The 19,586-nt window shown below is 34.5% G+C and overlaps 1 protein-coding gene across 4 annotated transcripts in view; it reads right to left on the reverse strand.

The window, feature by feature from the left end:
• RFX3 (regulatory factor X3) overlaps positions 1 to 19,586 on the reverse strand; it is a 115,405-nt gene that overhangs the window by 85,370 nt on the left and 10,449 nt on the right. The gene's annotated exons all lie outside the window — the stretch shown is intronic.

The following is a 19,586-nucleotide window of genomic DNA, read 5'->3' on the forward strand; positions in this document are numbered from 1 at the left end:
GTCAGCGCTGGTGGCCAGGTGCAGGGCAGTATGTAAGCATGTGGGTTACACGGTGGCCAAACATGATGTCTTCCCACCATGAGATGACAGCCAAAGCAAAACGGTGCCCCCAACTCTGTAGTGGGAGGTGACCTCCAGCTCCACCCTGCTTTAGGCAAATCACTGGGGGTGGCTGCTCCATCTGGTCCCTGTGTTCTCTGTGCACATACAGTGCACAGCAGCAATGACAATATGATGGCTCACAGGGGCAACAAGGAGGGGTGGGATAAAACAGTAAGCTAATTTTTAGAGGGCATATTAATCCTTGGCAACAATTTTGGTCTGTCTGCTAAAAGAGCTTCCTATGGACTCCAGATACTGAAACTAATTGCACTTAAATGACAATTTTTTTCTTTTAAACACATGTTCTTTCCTTTGCATTATGTTGCTGCATGCAGATAAATCACACAGTTTAAAAAGTACTCAGATGGCTTTTACTGTTTTCTGGTTTAGTGAGTTTACGATACAAGATGCAAAAGTAGAAACTGACCTCCAGAAAATAGAGGTACACTTCCTTTAGCAAGCCATCATAAATTAAATGGTTACTGTTACTGTTCTCTGCAACAAATGCCAGATAAAAATACATTCACGGGTTATGACATCAGTCACAACATATCAACATTTTACCATTTCAATTTTTTGAGAGTTGTCTAACTTTTCTATGAAAATTGATGCATCTTTATGATAATCAAATTGTTATTGTGTATTAGTTTATGTCAAGCAGTACATTACTTGAAGCATTACACTTGTATTACAGACAGAAAACAGACTGAGATAGCAGAAAGAGAAGGTAAATATCAACAAACACAGATTCTGAAACTGGCAAGGAGCAATGTATATTCTACAGTGTGTCTCACGTACTAAAGAACACAAAGTGAACTTTACTCAGATTCTTCCAGCTTGTACAGGAAGAACAAAAGCACAATAAAATACAGCAACTTAAGAGTTGATTCTAACGTCATGTTTCTAGGATGTTCGGTCACTACCATCAATTTATCCAGACTGGACTCTTCTCAAAGCTTAGATCCCATCTGAATTTGCAATTCACTCCAACATGATGTAGTGAAAGCTTCCAAAATAAGAAATGGGAATGAGGTTGAGAAAGAATTTATGTAATTCCACTCATGATTTTAAAGTACATGAAAAAAATAGCTAATAATTGAATAAAACAATAAAAAAAAAAAGGAAAAATACTACTACTGATGAAAGCATAAGCAAGGAAAGTGAAAGTTAATTAAAGGACTGTGTCTAATCTGATTAGGAAATGGATTTGGGCACTTAAAATCTTGCTTGTCAAAAAAGGACTCCCCCTTCCGGTACTGCCAAAAAAAGGAAATAGTTACTTTTGCGAAACACCTGAAACTTGGTACCACCATGCTATCAGAAACACAGTAGCACAGCCATCATTACAGAAAAAGCAAGGGGGGTTTGGGCGGGATGGGGGGAGGATGAATGGCGGGGGGGGGGAAAAAAAGTGTGTTAAAATATGAGATTTGCATAAAGAGCAATTAAGATTGAAAAGATTGTTTCAACAATTGTGTTGCTTAGTTAAAAGAAAATCTCTGGATCAAAAGCATAACTGGTTAAGAACTGCACGAATAAATAAATCTGTGGCATAAAAGAGAGACAAATACTGCTGGAAAAGTTAATGATGACAGGAGACTAATTCTTGAGCTGTAGCTCAGAAACTTTTGTTACAAATTACAAGTAAGGTTCAGATACTCAGAGATATCATAACTGCCATGTTTCCTTACTAAATAGTCCTTTATCTGTTTGAAGCATCTCACGCTACTATCCCTAATGGTCTGCAGTATACTGTTTTATGTCACTGAAGGCTAAGAGGATTTCGCTAACAGAATCATCATAACACATTATTATAAACGTTAACACATTTATAGAGATGCCTGTCATGCAATCCTTATGAACCAGTCACTGAACCAGAAGGTAAACACACCTTTAAGTATCTCCTGTGGGTACAGGCATTTTGTATAAGAGAAGAGCAACAGTAATGCCCAAGAGAGAATTATTCACCACTAATGACTTCTTATGACTAGAAACTGTGTCTTCAAGCCTGCAAAATTCTGAAAGATGTATTTGGTGGTACACATAATTCAGAAGAATAATTCTAAATGAATTTTAACCATACAAGAGGGTTGCCATCAATGCCACAAAGTCCAGCTAGAGGCCAGTAATTAGTTGAGTACCCATGAGGACTGATACTGGGTACAGTACCATTTAATATCTTCATTATAAATCATGGAACAGAGTGCACCTTGGCAAGCTTGCAGGTGATACAAAACTGTGAGAACTGGCTGACAGAGCCTATGAGCCATAATACAATCTATCTACTTTTGAATTACTTTTAAAATTTACATTCTTGCATTGACCAACAATCATAAGGATCAATGTTTGTGAAATAAATGGATAACTGATACTCAAGTTCCAAAGACTGATATATGCTAAACAATTTCAGTCCTCAGTTTAGACTCATTTCTTCTCTATTGATTAAGATGTTGTCTACTTTTTGCCAACATATTATTTTCCTCAAATGGAAGCTCTTCAAACTCATTAAAAAAAAATAAAACAAAGCAAAACAAAAAAACCCACCATTAAATAAGTACTGAAGAAAGAAAAGGTGGTGATTCAAGACACATCTCTCAAATCCTAGCTATTTCCTTCTAAATTCAGCAACATGTGAGCTGCTAAATCACAAAATGAAATTATGTCAAGTGTATTGACAAAATTAAACAAAAAAAAACCCAACCAACCAACCAAAACCACAATTTTTTTTTTTTTGGGGGGGGAGGGGGGAGATCACAAAAAAAAATAACCATACGAATAATCTGACTAATGATTAGTTAGCTAAAAGCAATTAGATACCTAAATACCTTTGGGTACCTAGACCTAAACATTTTGTTCTAGGCAACACAACATTAGCATCATAGGGAACAGGCTACAAGTTCCTAGACTAACACCCTTATTTTGGATCTTCTTTAGTCTTCAAATAGATGTAAAACATGCTAGAGCTATGCGCGTAATTCACAAACATACATTAACGTAAAGACCATTTCTTGCAAAATAAAACCATGAGTCCTAAATTATTTCAGTTCAAAATGGGATGTTTTTAATACATCAGTTTATGTTCCTGTGCTTTCCAGAGTATATATTTGGATTAGTTTTGACTTTGCTATTTGGTTTCCTTCAAATGGGGTAAAAATGTTATTTCAGAGTATAAAATACATATTCTTTATTCTTATAACTTCCATTACTGGCAGTGCTTACAAATTTCTTAAAAGAAATAATTTTCAAAGTTATCTTTTAACCACTGTTTCCACATTGAACTAGAACTAGGGCTGGAACTAGATGATCTTTAAGGTCCCCTCCAACCCAAACCATTCTATGATTCTATGAAAAGCAACTGAAGTGGTAATCACTTTTCAAAACTAACTTCTGAATTGCTAAGGATTATACATTTAGAACATCTTTTAAGCTCTGCAACACAGCTGCTCCTTATAGGGAGGAATGTAGCTGTCAATCATTCGTTCTCTTGCAGCACAAATATGCTTTGCAGTTTTTTACTTGTCACTCCCATTACATGTAATGTAAAGTAGCTTAGCACTAAAAGAATGTAAGAAACTCCAGAAGTTAAATACATAAATTATTGTGACGATGACAGAAAAGGCAATGAATATTTTGCAGCTCCATTTGCTTTCTTTGTTAAGGAAGAAAAAGCTAATTATCTGCAGCTGTCAACAATGAAGACCTAGACCTATTTAGGTCAACATAAGCCTTGGACAAACTAAAGTATTTTTCAAGTTTAAACTCCATTTTTTCCCCCCCTTTCTGGAAAACAGAGTCAGTAAGTAGCTACACAAGAGTGAATGAAGACACATCAGGCATAAAAATAAGGATTTCTTTTTCACAATAAATTCCCTGTATCATTTATAAGATGTATATGTCATATAAAAGGAGAATATTCATTCTTTTCATTATCACATCTAAAATTTTGAAAGTTGTAAAGAATTTCTCTGTATAAAAAAATTTAATCTAAAAACCACAAGCAGAGTTGTAAATGTTGCAAATGTAAACTATATGTGGTACTGCTCAGTTTTTAGACTAGAAGGGTTGGGTATCTCACAAACATAAAGAATATTACAATTTATATTTCAATTCAAACTTTAAAGAGAAACTTAAAGCTTGTGAAACAATGAAACTTATGTAGAATATTTCCTTTACAAAATTTTAAGGACAGTTACCAAAGGCATGAGCTGTTAAAACTCTCTTCCTTTACAATCTACTATTACAATTTCTCATCCAGCAAAATGTAAGAAAGGGAAAAAAGCACGAAAGGGGAGAAAGAGAGGGCAAAGGAAGGAAAGGAAGGAAAAGACAAGCATACTTTCTGTTCTCACTTTGCTTGAACTACAGAAGTTGCTACATTTAAGACTTTTGAGAAACCTAATTTATATTTCCCTACATACATGTCAAAACCAAAGAATTAATATATTTTGTAAGAATCCATCTATGCTGCAATATTTCTCAAACTTTTCCTTCTGTCCTCTCATACTGAATGTCTTGATCCTTCCCCACTTTCATCTATAGCATCTACTTGTCAAAACATGATTACCCAATTCTCCATGATGTGTTCAAAGTCTAACCAGTTATGACCCTCTTCCACAGATGACAAGCCATACTTGACCCAGGCTTTCCTACTGGTCTCCTGTTATCTGTAACTATGAATGTAGGTCTTACAACAAAAAAACAAAAACCAACCAAACAAACAAACAAAAAAACAAAAACAAGCAAAACAAAACCAAGGTAAAGAATGCATTGGTTAACTTGGCCTTTTCCATGTCCTTTTCCACAAGACCTGCACCAAATTTCACCAACAGACCTTACATTCAATTACCGTCTAGCCACTTAATTCTCTCTTCTCCCTTCCATACATTTCAAGTAGTCCCTGAAGAGAGTGTTTAAGTAACTTATTTCTTACAATGATCTGCTGTTTCCTTGTGATCAGACTCACTGCAGGGTATGCAGGATTGTGACATCACAACTGTTTTAGTCATACAGCTACAGTTTAAATGATATTTTACTTATTCAACTCAAAACTAAACAACTCTACCCATTACACATTTGTCTCACATACTGAAGAAGAAATACAGAATGAAATTGCAGGACAAGTGCAAGAAAGAACTGTAGTATGTAACCAGAAGTGACTGACTAACCATACAACCTGGGAGACTAACATAAACATTCAGGGCAACATTACCTGGTAAAAGTTCTTTTTTCAACACCACAATAGTTTTATTTCATGTGTGAAAAATAGCACTAACAAAAAAAGCTGAAATAATACTGGAACTTATTTGGGGACAAAAAAAAAACCAACCCAAAACCAAAAAACAAAACAAAACAAAACCAACCACAAAACACAAACTCAAACACACACCATAACTGACATGTTAATAAATTTTGATGCAGTAACTTAGCCAAACAATGTAAGAAAGCAGAAGTTGTTTAAAAGGACTGACGTATGTCTGAACACAATTTATTTTACAGCCCCCAACCTGTACTGGTATTTGGCATTCTTCCTCCCCAGGTGCAGCACCCTACACTTGCCCTTGTTAAACCTCAATAGGTTTCTCTCCACCCAATTCTCCAAACCTGCCCAACTTGAACCTAACAATAAATTGGCTTCACACAGAGAAAATTTAACTGTACACATAGCAAGTACATTAACTCACATAATGTTCACATTTCATTAAGTCATAAGATATATATCCATACAATGGAAAGGAGTTTTCTTCTTTGAAGTTTAAAAAGTAAAACTAAGATTATTTCACAAACAATTTTTTAATAGTTCTCTATTGTTTTATTTATTAATAGTTATCTCTGTATTAATAGTTCTCTATTGTTGGACATGCACAGATGTCCAATGGTGTCCTGAAAATTCTTCAGCCTTCCTGTATTTGTCTCTAGGAAACTCATTTTATTTCGTCTATTTCCTGAAACATAATCTTTAATTTTTGAAGTAACAGACAGAATCTACCAGTTTGAAAATTCCATCTGCCTCATCAGAAGGTCATCAAGAAAGATCATTTTTGTATACCTTTGTCCTCTCTAGATAAAAGCAGGGCTGATACATAAAAATACTGCATTGTAGCTTCCTACAACTACCTTTCACATACAAATAAGTTCAAAATTTTCACGGGCTTATCAAGGAGATGCTGACAAACACAAATATAGCTGCAATGCAAACAGCATTCTGTACTTATATCTAATTAAATGCTATGTTTACATGATGTAGGCCCATTAAGTTGAGTCTTAAGTATTCAATTAAGCAGAAAATAGCTCACTGACGTTCTTCACTCTTCTTGATAGATAATTGTGCCATAAATACAGTATATGATCCCACAGTGAACATTGCATATTGGTAAATTCATTTAAGAAGAGTACCATCCATGCTTTAGCAGCATATAAATAGCAGATGGGTCCCAGAAAACTTATTATATCTTGAAGTCACTCACATAACAAGTACATTTACTGAAAATACAGTTTTTTGCTTGAAAACATTCAGTACTTAAAACTTTCTTTACCCATTAAAAAGAACTCTATTTTTAAACATCCTGTATCTTTACAGAGCACTTCAATAACACTACATAAACTAACATTATTGTTTGGATTTGTTATTTTAGTCATGGTTAGTGTATTGAAGAAAAGAAGACATCGCTACAAAAGTTAAGCAGCAGATGAAGTTTATTTCAGAATTGGTGTCCGATTATTTCAAGCTACGCTTTTCAACATACAGACATTAAATAAAAAGGATAAACGATTTTTTCAACTTCCACTGTGCTTACACTAAAGCGGTATGCAAATAAAACATGTTTACATGAAATCAATTTGCATATCAACAGAAGTAATTAAGAAAGAAGTTAGAAGTAAGCACATAATGTGATGCTACAACATTTTAAATTTCATGGAAGTTCAGCTGGAGGGACACACACACAGACTACAGCTTTTTTCCCAAATTTCTTGTTTTGTATTGTCCTTTGAACTTTAGTAATCTACTTCCTCCCAGCCTATTTTTCTACATTCCCAAACATCTGAACAGATTTCCTAAACTTACACTGTTAATACAGCATAACATAGTCATATTACAAATAAACTAATAAATTCAGAAATAATTTTATTTTCTCTTTGTTTACCTTCCTTTTTGTTCCTCCCTCAGTCCCCAAGATTCTCCATTGTCACATGCTACAACACTACATACAATTGTTTTTCTGACCGCTCAGGTTGGATTTCTGGGGGGGGGGGGGGCTTATTCTGGGAAGGTTATTTCACTTTTATAAAAATGGTAAAGTTCAAAAAAATGCAAAGTATCCTTTCAGATGTAATTTCAATTTGAACTTCACTGACAACATGAAACATTACTATCACACTGGCACAGCACATCATCTAAGGGAAGGGGTATTTTTTTTGGTTGACTGGTTTTGTTTGGTGAGAGGAGTCTAGGGGAGCATTGGTCCAGTTTGTTTTGGCAGTTTTTTTGTTTGTGTTTTGGGTTGGGTGGTTTGTTTGGGTTTATTTTTTTACTAGTTGGTTAGGATTTTGTCTGATTTTGGGTTTGGGGGGATTTTTTGGTTTTGTTCTTTTTGGTTTTTTTGTTTGTTCTTGTGGGGCTTGTTTTCAGTTTTGTGGGGTTTTTTGTTTGCTTGTTTTTCTGGTGTTTTTTTGTTGTTGGTTTTTGGTATTTTTTTAAATCATGAATTACGCAGCCCAGGAGGTTATGTCTGGATGCAAACAGAAGAATTAACCTGCAAATTCAGGTTTTTTGCTTTTGTCCACTAAGAAAAATATTAGGAAGTAACTACTCTAAGCAACATCATCTAGTCTAAAAATAAAGACAAGCACCAATACAATGTACAGAAATCCAGCTATTTGGGAAAAGGGGCACAGGCAGCTGAACAAAGATAGTGACTGCAATTCTGGAAAGTAAATTACATCCTTACTGAAATTCTGAAAGTAATTTACATCATTTGAGAATACATATTTGCCATAATAAATACTGGATGCTATTTTTATAGTGTAAGGTTAAAATGCTTCAGGGTCCTCTGAAAAAGTCAGAGCTCTATGTGTGTGTATACACGTAACAACTCTTAGTAAAAAGACCTTTAAAAGGATACAACTTAGGAATCTGAAAACCACAAAGGTATGCTCTTGGTTTTTTAAATTTCTGCTTTCTATATAGTATATAGAATTTCATTATCAGATTTTAACCTCTTCATAAGTTTCCAGTTTTACTAAATCTTTCAAACTCTCCTAGCTCTTCAGCTCAAATGCTTTTGAGTAGATATCATACTCAGTCAGACTAGGTCACACTGCTAAATCAGTTGGTTTTAATTTTTTAAATTCTGGAGTTTAAATGAGTTGATAACTCTAAATTAGGAACATCACATGAATACAGAATGTTGCTCAGACTAGCACTTAACTCAGATTTAAACTAACAGAACTCACATACCTGAAAATTAGCACCAGCTGAGCAGTTTGTTAAAGATTGCTCAGATGAATCAAACTACCTTTTTAAGATTTTTTTCTAGATTTGGATTTATATATACATCACAATATAATTTTAAAATAAAATCATATAAACCCATCCTGTTTCATTGAATATATACAAAATATCTCTCTTTCACCATACCGCAATAACTTTTGCAGTGAGGATTCCAGTGTTAAATGGTGTAGAGGAAAAACATTGAGATGAATAGTTAAGCTGGAGGATACCATCTATGCTGTCAGACCTAAGAGGTCCATTTAAAAGAAAAGCTTTTTTCAGACTTACTGTTTTTAAATTCCTGTGATAAAAGAAAGCACTATCAATCAACATCTGAATTTACTGAAACAGTGTTATCCAGTGAAACAACCCAAGTCAAGATTGCAGCATCTATGTGTTTACATTTTATGAGTTTCTCCTTCTACACTGTGTAGCTAGCCCCGGAGTTGCCCCTTTTTTCAGTAACTGAACATGTTAAGTCTTAGACTCTTCGAACAGTTCTCACCTATTCAGTAAATATAGTGCCACCTTAATGGAATACAACAAGTTACAAACTGACTTGGGCCTTCTGTTAATGTAACTAGCCTTTACCACAGTGACATTTCAACCATCATTCCCAAAAGCAGACCCAGGAAGACGGGTATTTATTTAATGTAGATCTATATCATTGCTTAACAATCAGTGTTTCAATTTTCAACTTGGTTAGCCAGGTCAAAATCTTTAAACTAAAATGTAATCCTCCAGAACTATATCTATTACTATTTTGTGAGACAATTTCTGTCTCTCATCCCAAATCGTGTGCTTGCCAATATATTTCTACCTTTCACATATAACAGTTCTTGAAAACATGAAAGCCTGACAGATTGGTACGACATAAAATAAACTTGCCTGACACTCAGTTTTATTCACTATCCCTTTTTACACTATCTTCACAAGACATTTCCAAACTTTTCTAAACAATATGTTAGAATTCAAATGATTTAAAATAAGCTATTTTATGGTGCATCTTACAGAACAGTATCTTTGTACATAGATTTTTGTACCAATACATATCTTTAAAAAAAAAAAAAAAGAGAACTGCTGCACAGTATCTGATAGCTGAATCAAAGGAAGATAACAAACACTAACTTTAGAAAAGCCTTATAATAACTAATATCCAATCTCCAGTAGTAGTTGATACCACATACTTCAAAGATAGACGCTGCAAATGCAAATAGTAGCCAGTTACAGAATAACCTCCTTTGGAGAAGTCTCTTCTAAACTTCATCAATTCAAGTGTGAGCAATGATACTCCTTCCATAATATGCGTCTACCGGTGTAGCTAGGGACTTCTATGAAGTTCCAGTATAGATCAATTTATAAAAGAAGTTGAGATTTACAAGCCATTTATAGAGAGTATTAAATACTCTTTTTTCCTTGATAACTCAATTCAGTGTTTCATTGTTCTCTCCGGTGTCTCAAACTACTAGACTTCAGAGTCACTCATTCTAACTAGCTTTGTCAGGGTTTCAGTACCACAAATTTTCAAAAGTGCCTTCATTTTGCAAAGAGGTTTGCCACTCTGAGGAAGAGAATCTTCCAAATTCAGACTAGTTTGTTATGAAAAGAAGACCATGACAACTGTTTGTACTCTTGTTTTATTATTACATCCGGCCTGGTCACTATTGGAAATTCAATCTACTGTGGTTGCTAGGAGCCTGTTGCTATGCAACCTAAAAGGGTTATGCAGCCCTTTCAGGCTGAAAAGCATTGAAAACACCACAGGCCTTCTCTCATGGCTCTAACCAGTTTATTTAAATGGATTAACACTCAGTCAACCCCCAACTCCCCAAGTTAAAATCTGCGAACTTCAAAACCCTTCAAAGTTTAACTTTCAAAACCTAGTATGGTGGAGTTGCACAACATGGTCTGCATAGATATTTTACAATAAACTTTGACAGAACAATTCACTAGGCTTCATAATCTGGATCATAAGGCAGAACTATGAGAAAACAAACAAACAAAAACCTAAAAATAACTTTCAAATGGCAGAATAATACTTAGTATTTATTCTCTGTATCAAAAGATGTACAAGCAGCCTATAAATCCAAGACTTTGCAGTCAAACTTCTTTCTGCCTTTGTGTATCTGTCACCTTTACATATTATGCAAGCCAAATGAGACATCTACATACATGTCTGCAGATTCCTTTCTTTTGCCAGTATTTTTGTAAATTTACTGGAGAATGGTTACGAAATGAAAGGCAGAAGAGCTGAATATTACTGCTTTTCTCTACTCCACCAAAGAATAAGTTGCTGTACACCACCAGAACTAAGCAAGCTGTATTTCCTCCAGCTGGGTCCTTTATTTTGGACTTTTACAAAGACAGCAGAGATCCAAAGCTATACCTATCTACCATTTTTCCTGAAACAACCTGTCATAAGTCAACATCGCCAATGCAAACGAAGCTTGTGGACAACAAGGTTCTGTTTACAAAAAACAGAACAGGGCCTTCATTTATCAAATTAGCTGAGTTACCCTGGTTGTCTTCACTGATTGCTCAACAGTAAAAGAGATTTGACCAGAATCTGGCCACAAGGAGCTTAACGCCAAGCCTAGCATTCCTCCATCCTTTATTATAGAAGATAGCTCACCTGTAGGACTGGCCATTCAAGGAAGCTGTGCAAGCTGAATGTTCCCTTAGCAGTAGCAAATTAGCTCTAGGAGACAGTCCTACATTACCAATTGGATTTAAGAAGTTAATGTCCCACATAACTCTAGAATTCCTATTCTTAATATATAGTTCATTACCATCACAAATATATTGGAGGAAATAAACACAGAACTGCTTCCCTGTGTTTCCTGTTCAGATGAAAAACTTCAAATGAATTACATGAGATTGGTAAACTGTAACTACCGCTACAAGCAAAAAAACCTGAAGTCGTTTAGGGTGCTTAGAAAGGTTGCTTCAGCCTTCAGAAACAGTGCATGGCAGTAGGGATCCTGTAGTCTTCTACTAGTTTCTTCCAGATGTCAAATCACTTAATGCAGATGGACTACACTTGGGTCTACATACATTATATACATACATACACAGTCACTCTGCATACACATATACTGTACATGTAAATTTATATAAACATACCTATACAAAACAGCTGCTTCATCCATGAAATACATATACATCCTCCCATCTAAACTAAATGGCGTACATGTTATTATCTGTATTTCACATTTTTATACATTTCCCATTATACCAGTTCTTATTTTATTGCATCTTAAAAATATATATATATATTTTGATACACAGTTCTTCTCATGCATAAGTAGTTTCAGAAGATCAAAGTTTTCAGCAATGCTAAGAATAAAATAGAGGGAAAAAAGTTATTTGCCTGTATGTATTGAAATACATACATGCCAAATTTCTCTGGAGATTCTGTTTAAAAACGCACAAATTGGTCACATAATCATCTTCCACATACAGATTACTGACATGGTACACTTAGGTTAGTGAAGACACCACTCTGAAGCTATGATTTTGCCTAACTGCTTTCCTACAAATTCATTAAGGTGTTCAGTCCCAAAGTCAATAATTAAGAGATTATTGTTCCTTTATCCCAAACACTCCTGCAGCATGAAGAAGTGGAAGACAAAGGACAAAGGCTGAATCAGTGATTGTAAAAGGCCAAGCGCATAAGAGAGTTATCAGGAGAACGGGTATAAAGCATGTGTAAAAGAACAGCCATGGGCTGATACACAAGCAAAAGCTAATAGTGAAAAGCAGGGAAGACAAGCTGGAATTAATGCATATAAATTAATGGTTCTTAGCTTTCTGAGAATCTCATCTTTCCTGCTGTAAACCTAAAAAGAAGACTCAAAACCACTTTTGAAGACACTGTCCATATATCTTCAAAATTATTGTAAAATTGGTGAACTGTAGACAAGAAAAAAGCAGACACATTGCAGGCCCAAACTTGATTACCCCTAATATAGAGAATACAATGACCATACAGAGTGGTCAGAAGTGTATGAAATTTACAATAATAAACACATCTTTTGCTTAAAATAAACAAGACTAGATATGTTTCTCTAAATTGTTTACAATTCTTACTGAAATCTAATACATTCTTAATATCTTCATTTATCAAAACTATATTCTTGTGTTCAATCACATCACTTATTATTTGCAATAGGTATTAAATTTTCAGGATTATGAGAGCTGCAAATTTCATATTCAGAAATAACAGGAGCACATAAGACCAAGTGGTACGGAACAGTGACCATACAGAAATAAAAACTATACCCTTTCACTTTGCACGTACAAAGGGCTGCAAAAATACCGTATTTGTATCTGTTACTAAAAATTTTGGCAAAAATTAATTGAGAATTTTTATGGTATTATAATCAATTACATGAAAGGAGATGGCATTCTTTTCATATCTCAAAACATAAAAGGATGACCTTAAATAAGACTGGTATATTCTATAAACAATAACAAAGCTAATTCTGTTATAGTTCCACTGAAAACTTTGTCATTATATTAATGAAAGTCATAGTCTGAATATTGACACAATAACATTATTGAAATAATATACTCTGAAGTTAAATGAAAATTACGATTGTAAATTATAAAATCTTCATACCTCTGTGTATGGATAATGCACTCAAATACGAAAACAGATTAAAATTTATCACATATAAAGGATTATGAATATGTATATGACTAGAAAAATATAAAAGATTGTGAGAATCCAGAACAATTCTTAAAGAAACCTGAATCTCTAAACATTCAGCTTCTCATTCCATTAGAGTTCTAAACTGAAAACAAATTACTCAGTCTGAACATTTCAAATCCTAAACCTCAGTTTTTCTTGAACTAAGCAATATCAAGCTAGTACCTTAAAGATGATATATTTAAAAACTACTGCGGATGAACTGTTCAAAACGGTGAACAAGAAATAACTGTGTGTGGAAAGTAGTGTAGAAAATTATGGCTGTAAAGACCATAATAAATGATGATACTCTGGGATTAATCACACAGATTTTTCAAAGGTTAGCCTTTAATTGCTTTGGAGGACTGTATGAATGTTTTTCAGGACAGACTGTGACAAACCCAAGCAAACAGCAGCTCCTTGGTCAGCCCTATTAGCTGTGGGAGCTTGGCTTTGTCATTCCACAAAGGCAGCAGGTATCAATAGGCTCTGCAGAAAAATCTTAGTATGTTTCAAGTGAGTTAAAAAAAAAGAAAAAAAGTAAAAAAAGAAGAAAAGAAGGCAGGAGGGATAAAAACAAGCAAACAAAAAAAACCAACCACAACTCCAAAACAACAGCAAAAACAACCAGCAACCAAACAAAACCCAAATAACTCCTACATGCAGTAATTTTTTTTTCCCCAAAATCTGGAGATTCAGCTATTCTCAGGTTGCTGGTAAAAGAAAGAGATTGTGAACTTCTCAATACACATTTTTTCCAATTATATAAAATTGGTTAAAAGAATGTTCCTCAGAATATATCTTTTAAGTGTCAAATTTGTGTACATTGACATGAAGTAGACTAAAGCACCCTGAGAGAAAACTAGAGATTGGCAAACACGAAAGCAAAGTGGCTGCTGGCAAAGAAAACATCATTCAGTCCCTGGAAGCAGAAATCAGTAGCTGTAGGCTCTCTGTACAATCCAGCCTTGTAGGAATAGCAATATGTCAACAATGTATGATCCTTAGCAGCCTTGTCCTAGCCAATTATCTCAGGTAAACTGTTAAATATTAAACCATATGCAAGCCAGGCATCCACAAGGAACGGGGTGGGGAGGGTGAAAACCAGCCGAACAGCAGATACTGAACTGCAGTTTAATAACTAAAACAAGTGCCAAAAAATATTAAAAATACAACTGAAATTACAAAACATATGTGAACAGAATATGTTCATATGTGATGATTACTGCCATCAGTGATAATATAGTACAGCAGCAAAAAAGAACATTACAGATTAAAAAAATGTTGACATGAAGGGAGACTTAAAGAGTCATGTATACTTTAATTTCCTGTTTAGGAAAAAGAAAAAGAAATAAAAGAAAATGAACAATCAATCTTCAAGTATATATACATCAGAAAGAAAACTTTCAAACAAGTATTCACAGAGAAATTACAAAATTGGGTACACACATTTAGAAGAAGCTACCTGATTTTAAAATACTGCTTCGTGTCCTAAAGATATCCTTCACCCTGCCCCATTGCTGCCTGAATCTTTAGTATATCTTTAAAAACCTACCACTTTACTTTTTATATATTTAAAGTACAGTAATTTTAAAATTAAATTATCATTTTCCTAATAACGTATTAAAGCTAGTTCAAAAGAAATAGATCTCATTCTGCTTTGTACAAGAATATTAACAAAAAAGACATATAGTAACTGATAAAAGGATCCATGTCCTTTGCCATCTGAGTATAGTTTTTGAGGTGACTAATATTTCATTGTGCTTATCAAAATGTTTCTTTACTTTTTAAGCAATGCACATTGAAGTTAAGAGAAAATCCAGTAATTCTACAGGAAATACATAAGAAATGTATTCTGTTGGAAACAATGACAAAGAAATACTGTAAGAATACTGTTTTACCAAACATGCTTGAAATTCACTATCACACTGGACAACATTTACGATACTCATTTTAACCTTGTTTCCTTTCTCATATGACTTTTTCGAGTATGTTAGCTTTCACAAGCATACATTTATTCACAAGTCACTTTTTATTATCATGGGGTGGGAGTCAGGGGAGAAAAGCAGCTTGATTTTGGTGTCTCACATAATCATGAAATATTTCCAATGTAAAAATATACACAAATTCATACACACAAAAATAAACCAATAAAACTCTGTTAACTCAAACATGTCAAAAATCTCCCACATGGTTTTCTGTCCACCTTCCAGTTAAGACAGTTGCAAATAGTGCATTCTGTTCTGCTTTTCCAACCTAAGAGTGCTGAGCACCTTAAAAGACAGTGATTTGAACAAAATCTTAACTTGTATTTCCTGGATGGAAATCCGTATTTTTATTTTTGTTCCATGTGTGACCTAAAACCAACCACCCCAACATTTGTGTTTAGATTACAGGCATATATTTACAAATGACACCCTGAAATTATCATATCCTCCTTACTTAACATTGCATTTCTCTCTGAAACAGTTCTCCAAGCTCTTAGCTAAGACTGACTTTAGAAAGCATGTGAAAACATGAAATTGTGAAATAAAAGCATGCATAATGGCGCTTATTAGCTAGGATTATCCAGCATACCTTTTTTCCCCCCTCAAAAGAAAAATCAGCGAGGTAGAAAAAATAGGAAGTACAGTGTAAAATCAAAATAAAGTAGTGAATACTGAACAACAGAGTCACACAGACATAAAATTAGGAAAAGTACATTAATTCTAAAAAAAAAAAAAAAGATCAATCAATCTAGTACTGTACAATAGTGAACTGTTAACAAAAAACTATGTTTATGGCTATTGTACTTACAATACAAATGCAATATCAATAATTGCACAACTGGATCTGAAGCATATTTGTTTGTTTGCTTGCTTTCTAGTTTCTAAGGTTACAGTACATTCGTAACAGAAATTTTCATAATATCTGACAAAAACCTTGATGTTTGCGTAATGTAAATTACTTTTGAAAGACAGTTTAATGAAAGATAATGTTAACTTATTTCTGTAATTATTAAGATTTATTAGGCTCCACCCTACTGCACATACATAGAATAAGAAAACAATACAAATATAATGTTCAGTGACAATATTTATTAAAGGTATATGTCATGAACAGCAGAAACTGAATTTGATTTCTAAGTCTTAAAATAAAAAACTATGACTATGTAACTTTCATAATTTCATTGTTTTTCATAATTGACAAGTAACAACATTATTAAATGGATACCATGAGCTATCTCATTTATCATACAGGAACATAAATACCTAAACTATGACACATACAACACCAACACTGAATATTACTTACGCAGTTTCTGAGATACGTCAAATATTATTCTATTTAATTTTCTTCTCAAAGCTCATTGTTTTGCTTAGCAAAATTTGTATCAGAAATTTTCTTGGTGTTCATTCTAATCACTTGCAAAATTCAGGTATGTACCCTACTTGACAGGAATGTTCTTAAAGACAAGCACAGTAGAATAGAGATACTTGAAGAAAGCAATGATTATATTATGGTAATGGATCTTTTAGGACAGTTCAAGTTTCACTGTGCATTCAGTTATTTAGTTCAACTTGGAAAAGGATTTTTCCCAAGAAAAAATGCACTGCAAACACTTTATGGAAATCTTATGTCCCTCTTTCACTGAAATTCTCAAATTTGAGGGAGGTAAGTTTAACAACTTATGAATAAAGTCAAAATGCAGGTTCTGAATAATGCATTTGCTTGTTTACACCTTAGTCATTGAATTTGATTCAGACAAGAATGAAACATCTGAATTTAAATAAAGAGATTACTTTCTGGTACGACCTTGATTATTAAGGCTGTATCACAATTAGTACTATATACATATGTCTCTGCTTATCCTTCAAGCTGTGTTGAACAACAGTAAGAGATACATTAATTTTGCTATGGGCTTTGGCATCTGGATGCCCCAAAGTGATAAAACCCCAGCCAAAAAAAAAAAACCAAAAACCAAAAACCAAACCAAACCAGAACCAGTACAATCAACAGAAGTATTGATCACAAAAATACTTTCACCAATAGTATTTACTGCCATATACACTTCCTTACACCATTGCTCTTCATCATTGCTATTCATTTTCTATTTGCATCTACATGATTAAAGAAACATTTTTTTTCTAAACAAACACCTCCTTGCAGACACTCAGAAATGATCATCTGTATGGAAAGTATTTTAGATATCCTAATTACTGGCGGAAAAACAAAAAAAAAAACCAAAAAAAAAGAAAAAAAAAAACCAACCAACCAACAAAAAAAAAAAAACAAACCCAAAACAACAAACATGCAAACAAGACAAAGCAAAAATATAAAGAAATGAAAAAACACACACACAAAAAAAAAAAACTAAACAAAAACAACCACCACCACCAGCCCCCCCAAGAAGCACAACACTTTTCAGATTCCTGGCCTTTGTTTCTTGAATAGCACTTACAAACCAGTCAGCAAAGAACAGAATGCTTCATCAATACCCATGAACTGCTCTCAATGAAGCAAAGAAATATCAAATTAATTTTAAATTTTTAAATAAAATCCAATAAAAATTTTGTTTGCAGTTTTCTTTTTATTTTCCTGTTTTGCTACAATAAAAGAATTAAGAAATGCAAATTTAGACCCCAACAAACACACACAAATAAAAGTCCACAGAAATCAACAACTAGGGTTTGGTTTTGCCATGTATTTACCCAAGGTCTTTTCTTCTTGCTTTTTAGATCCATAGTTGCCTTTTCCTGAAGAGACTAACAAATTTGTTTTCCTTCTATTGCAGTTTTTTATACTGTTGTTACTTTTGCTGCTGCAGGGCTCCAGTGAGAATTCTCAAGGTTTCACTGTAAACTATTTCATAAATAAATCCATGGAACCCAGTCTATGTCCAGTCCTAAGTTTGTGAAATCCAGAGAATAAAGTGTTAGACCAAAATAACATAACTGTAGTAATGCACTGAAGGAAAAAGGAATGTAAGAGTTCTGTGTTCTTAGGGAGATCATCTCTTGGGCACCCAAATGATAACTTTGTGATATGTCTCAGACAACTATTTTGTGATTTTGGCTCTAGATACTCTCACTCCTCCAGAGTGATGATTCAGTTGCAGGCCTAAGAAAAGGAACTGACCAACATGAAAAAGATGACAAACTAACTACAGCCTAGGATATTCTGTAAAGTCAGAGTCACAAGTAAAACCACAGTATCATTCAGGTTGCCAAGGATTTCAGGTGCTCTCAAGTCAAACTTCTTTCCCAAAGCAGCCTCAGACTTGCCATCTGAGGGGCCTTATCCAGTCAGGGCTTGAAAATCTCTAAGGACAGAGATGACAAAGCCTTGCTTGGCCCCAGCTGCATTGCTGGGCTGTCCTCATGGGGAAAAAGGATTTTCCTTATCTCCAGTGTAAACCTCTTGATTTATCTTGGGAACATTGTCTCTCATCCTTCCACCATGCACCACTGCGAAAAACTGGTTCCATCTTGATGATCTCTTGCAGGCACTAGGCAAAGCTGCTGTTAGGACCATGAAGCTCTTCTCCAGACTGAACAAGCCCAGGTCCCTAAGTGTCTCCTCCCAGACATTTGCTCTTCCAGCTCCTGACTATCTTAGTTGCCCTCTGCTACACCCCAGTTTACCAACATTTTTCACGTAATGGCAGGATGGTGAGGGCAAAACTAAACATGGATGTAGATGTTGCCTAGTAACTCCAGAGAAGGGTGGGATAATAATTTCCCTCAATTTCCTTCCTATACTCTTGTTCATACATCCCAAGAATCACTGCTGATCTTCTCTACTACCTAGGAACACTGTTGGCTCACGTTCAGCTTACTGTCAACTAGGGACCTAAGGGCCTCCTCCACAGCACTGCTTTCCAGCCACTCTGTCGCCAGCCCATAGTCTACTGACTACTGGCTGAGGGTCAGGACCGGTATTCCTCTCCCTTCTGGCAAGTAGATTACTGTAAAAGTAAGCTAAAAGAGAATCCTTTCTTCAGTGACAGCTTTTGTACTAGATTTCACCAAGTAGCACAAAAAAAAAAAAACATGATGACAACAGATAATCTATACATTTGCTGTAAGAGAAGATGCACTTTCTAACACTCTGTGTTAACAGATTATTTGAGAAAATACACTTTATACATAAACAGCATAACAGTCAGAGATGTGCAAACCCACCAGTTTTACCCACTGTCATAATGTAACTCCATTTGACTAGGTTGAACCACCTAGATTAAAAGGTGATGCCCTACTAGATGATTCTTATTCCTATGAAATTATCTGCCACATATCTTTTGCTCTTTGAGAAAAAAAAACAACA

Source organism: Pezoporus flaviventris, unplaced genomic scaffold (genome assembly GCF_033815535.1).
Source record: "Pezoporus flaviventris isolate CSIRO_AGI_PZ_B2104156 unplaced genomic scaffold, CSIRO_AGI_Pfla_v1 ptg000108l, whole genome shotgun sequence".
NCBI classification, from domain to species: Eukaryota; Metazoa; Chordata; class Aves; order Psittaciformes; family Psittacidae; genus Pezoporus; species Pezoporus flaviventris.